At 38.9% G+C, this 6,650-nt stretch overlaps 1 pseudogene; it reads left to right on the top strand.

The window, feature by feature from the left end:
- Nucleotides 1–1,486: 1,486 nt before the first annotated feature.
- Nucleotides 1,487–2,530, top strand: LOC101989683 (annotated as a pseudogene).
- The last annotated feature ends 4,120 nt before the right edge of the window (nucleotides 2,531–6,650 follow it).

The raw sequence follows: 6,650 nt of genomic DNA, 5'->3' as shown, positions 1-6,650 counted from the left end.
TCAACCCAAATCAGACAAAGGTCTGATATCCAAAATACATAAAGAACTCAAGAAACTAGACATTAAAATTCTATTTAACCCAATTAAAAAATGGGGTACAGAACTAAACAGAATTCTCAACAGAAGAAGTTCAAATGGCCAAAAGACACTTAAGGTCATGTTCAACTTCCTTAGTGATCAGGGAAATGCAAATCAAAACAACTTTAAGGAAAAATATTTTAAGTAAATAGTTAATCAATAAAAATGGAAATGGCTATATTAATATTGGACAAAACAAAGGTTAATGTTGTTAAAAGGTAAAAAGAAGTAAACCCTACTGTAGTCTGCTACAGAAACTCTGATCTAGGCATCCACAATGGACTTTGCTGAAGGAAAGTATTCCAATAAGTCTTCTCCTGTCTACTTACACAACCATCTGTTAGTAGGCAGTTGTATACATGGTTTGACTATGGTTTGTCCCTGTTGAAGCTCATGTTGAAGGCTAATTCTCATTTTCAGGTACTAAAAAGACAGAAAATTAATCTAACTATAATGTATGTAGGTAGAAGGGGATGTTCCAGTAGATTCTGAATAAATTCTGAATAAAGCCATCACTGTGACATCACTATAATTGATTATGGGATTCAAAGCACTTTATGTATCTTACCATATGATGCCCTGTGTGACCTGAGGATCCTGCCAATGAGAATGCCATCACCAGATGTTGCACCTTGGCCTTGAATCAGAACTAATCTAAGCCAAATAAACCGCTTCTCTTTGTGATTTACCAGCATGTTGTGGTAGGCTCTTAGTAAGAGGAAATATATGTGATATGAGATGAGATGGGGGGACAGTCAGAAAGTAGAATAATCATAACCAAGCAAAATCCATCAATGCAGATTTGTAGATGAAAAAAGAAAGGGGAAGAAGACCACTAAATCTGAAGATGTACCTACAGACTGAAGCCTAGCTGTCTCCCTGCATTCCATTTTCACCACCCTGTATTCTACCTGTCTACCTATCAGACCCTTAAATCAGTCTTCAGAGCATTTTGCTCAGACTCAAATCCCATTACACTGATAAATATCAAATAAGTGATGTTACTTAAGACAAAATTAAACAAAAACCTATAACTGATAAGTCTATTTACAGCCTATGAGAGAAATTTACATAAAGAAATAACTTTTCAAAACGATAAGGCTTTCAAATTAAAATAACTAATAACTATATTGAAACTGAAAGTCAGTCCCTTGTGCCTTTACTAGGGTACAAAATAAACACAGGTATTACCAAGAATTTGAAACAGTCGTTATTTGCCATTGCTGACACCACATAATTAACATTCCTATCAATTCTTCACTCAAGAGTGAATAAAAGTCATAATGGCTCAGTCTAAATTACATCACAAGAGAACTGAGCCAAAAGGCAGAAGTTGGCTCTCTGCTCCTCCCTGTTCTAGAGACAGCTGCTTCTTTTCGTGCAGTGCCAGCCTTGTTCCAGAGACACGATGGTGAAGGTTGGAATGAACGGATTTGGCCGTATTGGACGCCTGGTTACCAGGGCTGCCTTCACTTCTGGCAAAGTGGAGGTTGTTGCCATCAATGACCCTTTCATCGACCTCAACTACATGGTCTACATGTTCCAGTATGACGCCACCCATGGCAAGTTCAAAGGCACAGTTAAGGCTGAGAATGGGAAGCTTGTCATCAACGGGAAGGCCATCACCATCTTCCAGGATCGAGATCCTGCCAACATCAAGTGGGGGGATGCCGGCGCCGAGTATGTTGTGGAGTCGACCGGTGTCTTCACCACCATGGAGAAAGCTGGGGTCCACTTGAAGGGTGGGTCCAAAAGGGTTATCATCTCCGCCCCTTCTGGCGATGCTCCCATGTTTGTGATGGGTGTGAACCATGACAAGTATGACAATTCCCTCAAGATTGGCAGCAATGCTTCCTGCACCGCCAACTACTTAGCCCCCTTGGCCAAGATCATCCAAGACAACATTGGTATCGTAGAAGGACTTATGACCACAGTCCATGCCATCACGACCACCCAGAAGACTGTGGATGGCCCCTCTGGGAAGCTGTGGCAAGACGGCCGTGGAGCTGCCCAGAACATCATCCCTGCATCCACTGGCGCTGCCAAGGCTGTGGGCAAAGTCATCCCAGAGCTGAAAGGGAAGCTCACGGGCATGGCCTTTCGTTCCTACCCCCAATGTGTCCGTCGTTGATCTGACATGACGCCTGGAGAAAGCTGCCAAGTATGACAACATCAAGAAGGTGGTGAAGCAGGCATCCGAGGGCCCACTAAAGGGCATCCTGGGTTACACTGATTACCAGGTTGTCTCCTCTGACTTTAACAGTGACTCCCACTCTTCCACCTTCGATGCTGGGGCTGGCATTGCTCTCAATGACAACTTTGAAAAGCTCATTTCCTGGTACGACAATGAATTCAGCTACAGCAACAGAGTGGTGGACCTCATGGCCTACATGGCCTCCAAGGAGTAAGAAGCCCACCCTGGACCACCCATCCCAGCAAGGACACAGCAAGAGAGGGGCCCTCGGCTGCTGAGCAGTCCCTGTCCTAACTAACCCTTGACACTGAGCATCTCCTTCACAGTTTCCATCCCAGACCCCCAGATAGCAGGAGGGGGCTTAGGGAGCCCTACTCTCTTGAATACCATCAATAAAGTTCATTGCACCCCTCAAAAAAAAGGCAGTAAGGTGAGCATCCAAACTGCCTAGGCTCCCCCAAAGCCAGCACGTGCAGTAGGATCAAAAACCCATTGCCATTGTTCTTGAGTTCTCAGTAGTCCTCATCGTCCACTATGTTCAGGAGGGGGACTTGATGGAGGAGAGGGAGGGAAATGGGAGGCGGTGGCGGGGAGGAGGCAGAAATCTTTAATAAATAAATAATAAAAAAAAAGAAAAAAGGCAGTTTTCAGTGCCCTTGATATCTTCACATACAAAAGGATAAGACTCATTATTATTATTGCACAGTGATGTAAAATACGATTTTAAGACAGGATGATTGGTAATAGGTGTATGGTAATTGTTATATCAGGGGGTGCAGCTTTCCTGAGCTGGGATTGTTCCTTTCAGTGATGTACCTGCCTTTGAGAAATCCAGGTAACTGTAACTAATACTCATACTCCTATAAGAAACCCCAATTTACTCTCTGCTTCCATAAATTGACTTAAGTAGAATTATCTCTTCGACCTATTGCCAGTGCCTACACTGGAGTGAAGAGATATTTGTTTAGTTCACCCTAATAAAAGTTCCATGACACAGTTAGTGTGCAATCCTAAGGAACCAAAGACAAGTTTGAACTTAAGCATTAGGGCTTTTGGTGTGCCAATCATACCTAAGCAAGTTGCCTGATTTTCTTCATGTTCAACTTGCCTGTGGTGGTTTGAATAAAAAAATGGCCCCTATAGGCCCACAGGGAGTGGCACTATTAAAAGGTGTGGCCTTGTTGGAGTAAGTGTGGCCTTTTTGGAGGAAGTCTGTCTGTCACTGGAGGTGAGCATTGAGGCTTTAGAAATTGAAACCAGGCCCAGTGTCTCTTCTGGTTGACTCTAGCTGCCTGCTGATCCAGACATAGAACTTTTGGCTGCCTCTCCAGGATCATATACACCTGCTGGGTGCCAGGCTTCCTTCCACAATTATAATGGAATAAACCTTTGAATTGTAGGAAAGACACAATTAAAAATTTTTCCTTATAAGTTGCTGTGGCCATGGTGTCTCTTCACATCAATAGAATTCCCAACTAAGACATTACCAAAATGATTAATTAATCCTGAGTCCTAATGACATTTTCCGCTACTCCTTAAATTAGTTACTTTTCTGCTGCTGTGATAAATTTTAGGCTAAAATAAAATGTGATAAACTATAGGACAAAGTAATTCATTTATGAATTATGGACAGTTTATTTTGGCCTACGGTTCCAGAGGGAGAGTCCGCGATATCAACAGGCAACTTGAGCAGGAGGCTGAGAGATCATAAGTTCAACTGCAAACACTAAGCAGATCTGGTTAACTGCAAGTGGGTGCACAGCAATAAGTTCTTAAGGTTCAGTCCAGGGGCACACTTTCTCCGACAATTCTCTGAACTTCCCTACTAACTGGGGAACCAGCATACTTGCGCCCATGCACTGCTATTTCTCATGCAAACTGCCACACTCCTAAAAGTATGTTTATTTTGTCTTTATAGGGATATGCTCAATATGTCACATAAAAAAACACAGACTTTAGAAATTCAATAAATTTAACCATTACATTCTTAAATGTTCAAGGAGCTGCAGCTACAACTTTTGTTCTAGACAAATATCTAGATAAATCTGTTCGAATATGTTCTATTACCATCAATCTCTTCAGCTTTAAGGTACAACATTATAATTATTCTTTTAGAAAAAAACCTGCTTTAATGTTAGTCAAAAATTAAAGTTTGATTGTCACTGAAAATACTGAAGAAAACAATAATTTTTTATAATATAACTTGAAATCTTAGATTAAGCATTCTTTAGGATGGTCTCATTTTCATACCCATATTTTTCCCAGAGAACATAAATAGTCTTACTCATAAATGGTTATACAGTAGCATCCTTAAGAAAGCAAATATATTGTATGTATCTTGACAGTAATTTATTCTGCTTTGAATTAGTTTTGTTACTTGTTTTTGATTGCTATTTATTGAAAATGTTATCAGTGGAGATAGCACAGTGAACCAAGTATACATTTTTCTGTCCAATGGGAAATTCAAACTTTTAGTAAATATTGTTACCATAAGGTGTTTATATGTATAAACTCTTTAGTATATTTAAGATTTGCATCATAGTACAAATTTAGTATGTTAAAGAAATACTTTGAAGCTAAAGAATTTTGAGAAAATAAGCAACAAATGAAACTGTAAAATATGTAACGCACAGGTAATATAGGTTTGCCTCATAAGTGTTTACAACTGAGTCTGGACTCCAGTATTTTATAAATGTTATACTGAATTACCTCCTGAAGAATAAATTTTACTTTATAAAATTTAATTTTAGTTATGAAAGTACATGGACAATCCATGCAGTATGGTAATAGATTTTGAGATGACTCCATCTACATAGAGGCATCTCCGTAGTCACGTGCCGTGTATTCACGGAAATATAATCTCATAGTTACAGCAATGCACCTGGTGATGCTGTGTTAATTAGACAGTCATGTTCTTCATGTCCTTGTTGCTTCACTTCATAGAGCTGCAGAAATTGGTACTTTTGAGCTTGATAAATTAGTCTTTGTTCATTTAGTTTTCAATTTTCTTCCCTAACAGAGCTGAGTTTCGGTATTACGAATTCCTGTTATCTGTTGTCCTTACATTGCTTCTTTTTTCAAACTTTAAGTGGAACAAAGAACTCACTTCTTGTTACCTCCATATTTTGTCTTAGTGGAACCAGATTGAGTTACTTGAAGGCAAGGAAGCATCATAACAAGCATTGCCAGAAATGTCAATACTACATTAACATAATTGCTTTTATTTTAATCAAGGTTGCTCTTCCAACACTATGTAAAACAGATTGCAATTTATTTTCTGCAACCAGAAGAATGTTCAGGAATAATTAATTTTGTAAGTTAAAATTTTCACTTAAATTTTGTAAGTTTAGGGCTTAAATTATTTTTATTTACTGTAACATATAAATCATGAAGATGTAAGTGAATACTGTTTAGACAAATATAAATTAAGAGTCTTTATTGATCTTATTGAAAATCTAAGAAGAGTTTTCCCTCTTCTTTTACTGACAGCCTTAGAAAAGTATTGGTGAATAGTTATATTTTTCATTGTTTTCCACTCTTGAGTAAATCTATTGGAAAGCCTTGTGTTTGCTTGTGAACCCAAGAATATTTTTCTCAAAGACCTAAACTAATACAGGTTGCTGCTACTTGACTACTGGATACTTGAAGAATCAACTATATGGGATGTATTGGTTATTTTTTATGTTAACTTGATACAAGCAAAAGCCTTTTGAGAAAAGGGAACCTAATTTGAGAAAATGTTTCCACAATATCAAATTTGGCAAACCTTTGTGGCATTTTCTCAATTAGTGATTGATGCAGAGAGAGCCCAACAAACTGAGGGTGGTGCCATCCCTATAATCCTGGTCCTGGGTTCTATAATAGAGTAGGCTGAGCAATCCATAAGTAGCAAGCCAGAAAGCAGTACTCCTCCATGGCCCTTGCATCAGTTCCTGCCCCCAGATTCCTGCCTTGAGTTCATGTTCTAACTTTCTTGGGCAATGAACTGTGATCTCAAGTGTAAGTAAGGTAAAACCTTTCCTACACAAGCTAATTTTGGTCATAGTGCTTCACCACAGTACATAGTAACCCTAGTTAGGACAGAAAGAAACAGTGCTTTGAAGCCCTCTTTATTTCATTTTTTAAACAAAATTTTTAATCATCTTATTAAAAGGAATTCAAGTAAAATGATACGCTAATTTGAGCAAGAATATTGGCAGTTGATAATGTTCCTTATCAATGATGATTCAGGGAGAGCTCCTATTGATAGCAAGGACAGTAGAAACTGGCTCACTTCACCAGTGAATTCCTGTTCACAAAGTTGTGCAGTTTTATTCTAGAAATTTCTGTCTTACAGACATAGCTTCAGTGTATATACTTACTTGCTAAAGACTGGTTG

This window comes from Microtus ochrogaster, chromosome 24, assembly GCF_000317375.1.
Source record: "Microtus ochrogaster isolate Prairie Vole_2 chromosome 24, MicOch1.0, whole genome shotgun sequence".
NCBI lineage: Eukaryota > Metazoa > Chordata > Mammalia > Rodentia > Cricetidae > Microtus > Microtus ochrogaster.
The sequence above is the reverse complement of the archived record's forward strand: the minus strand, read 5'-3'. Positions and strand labels throughout refer to the sequence as shown.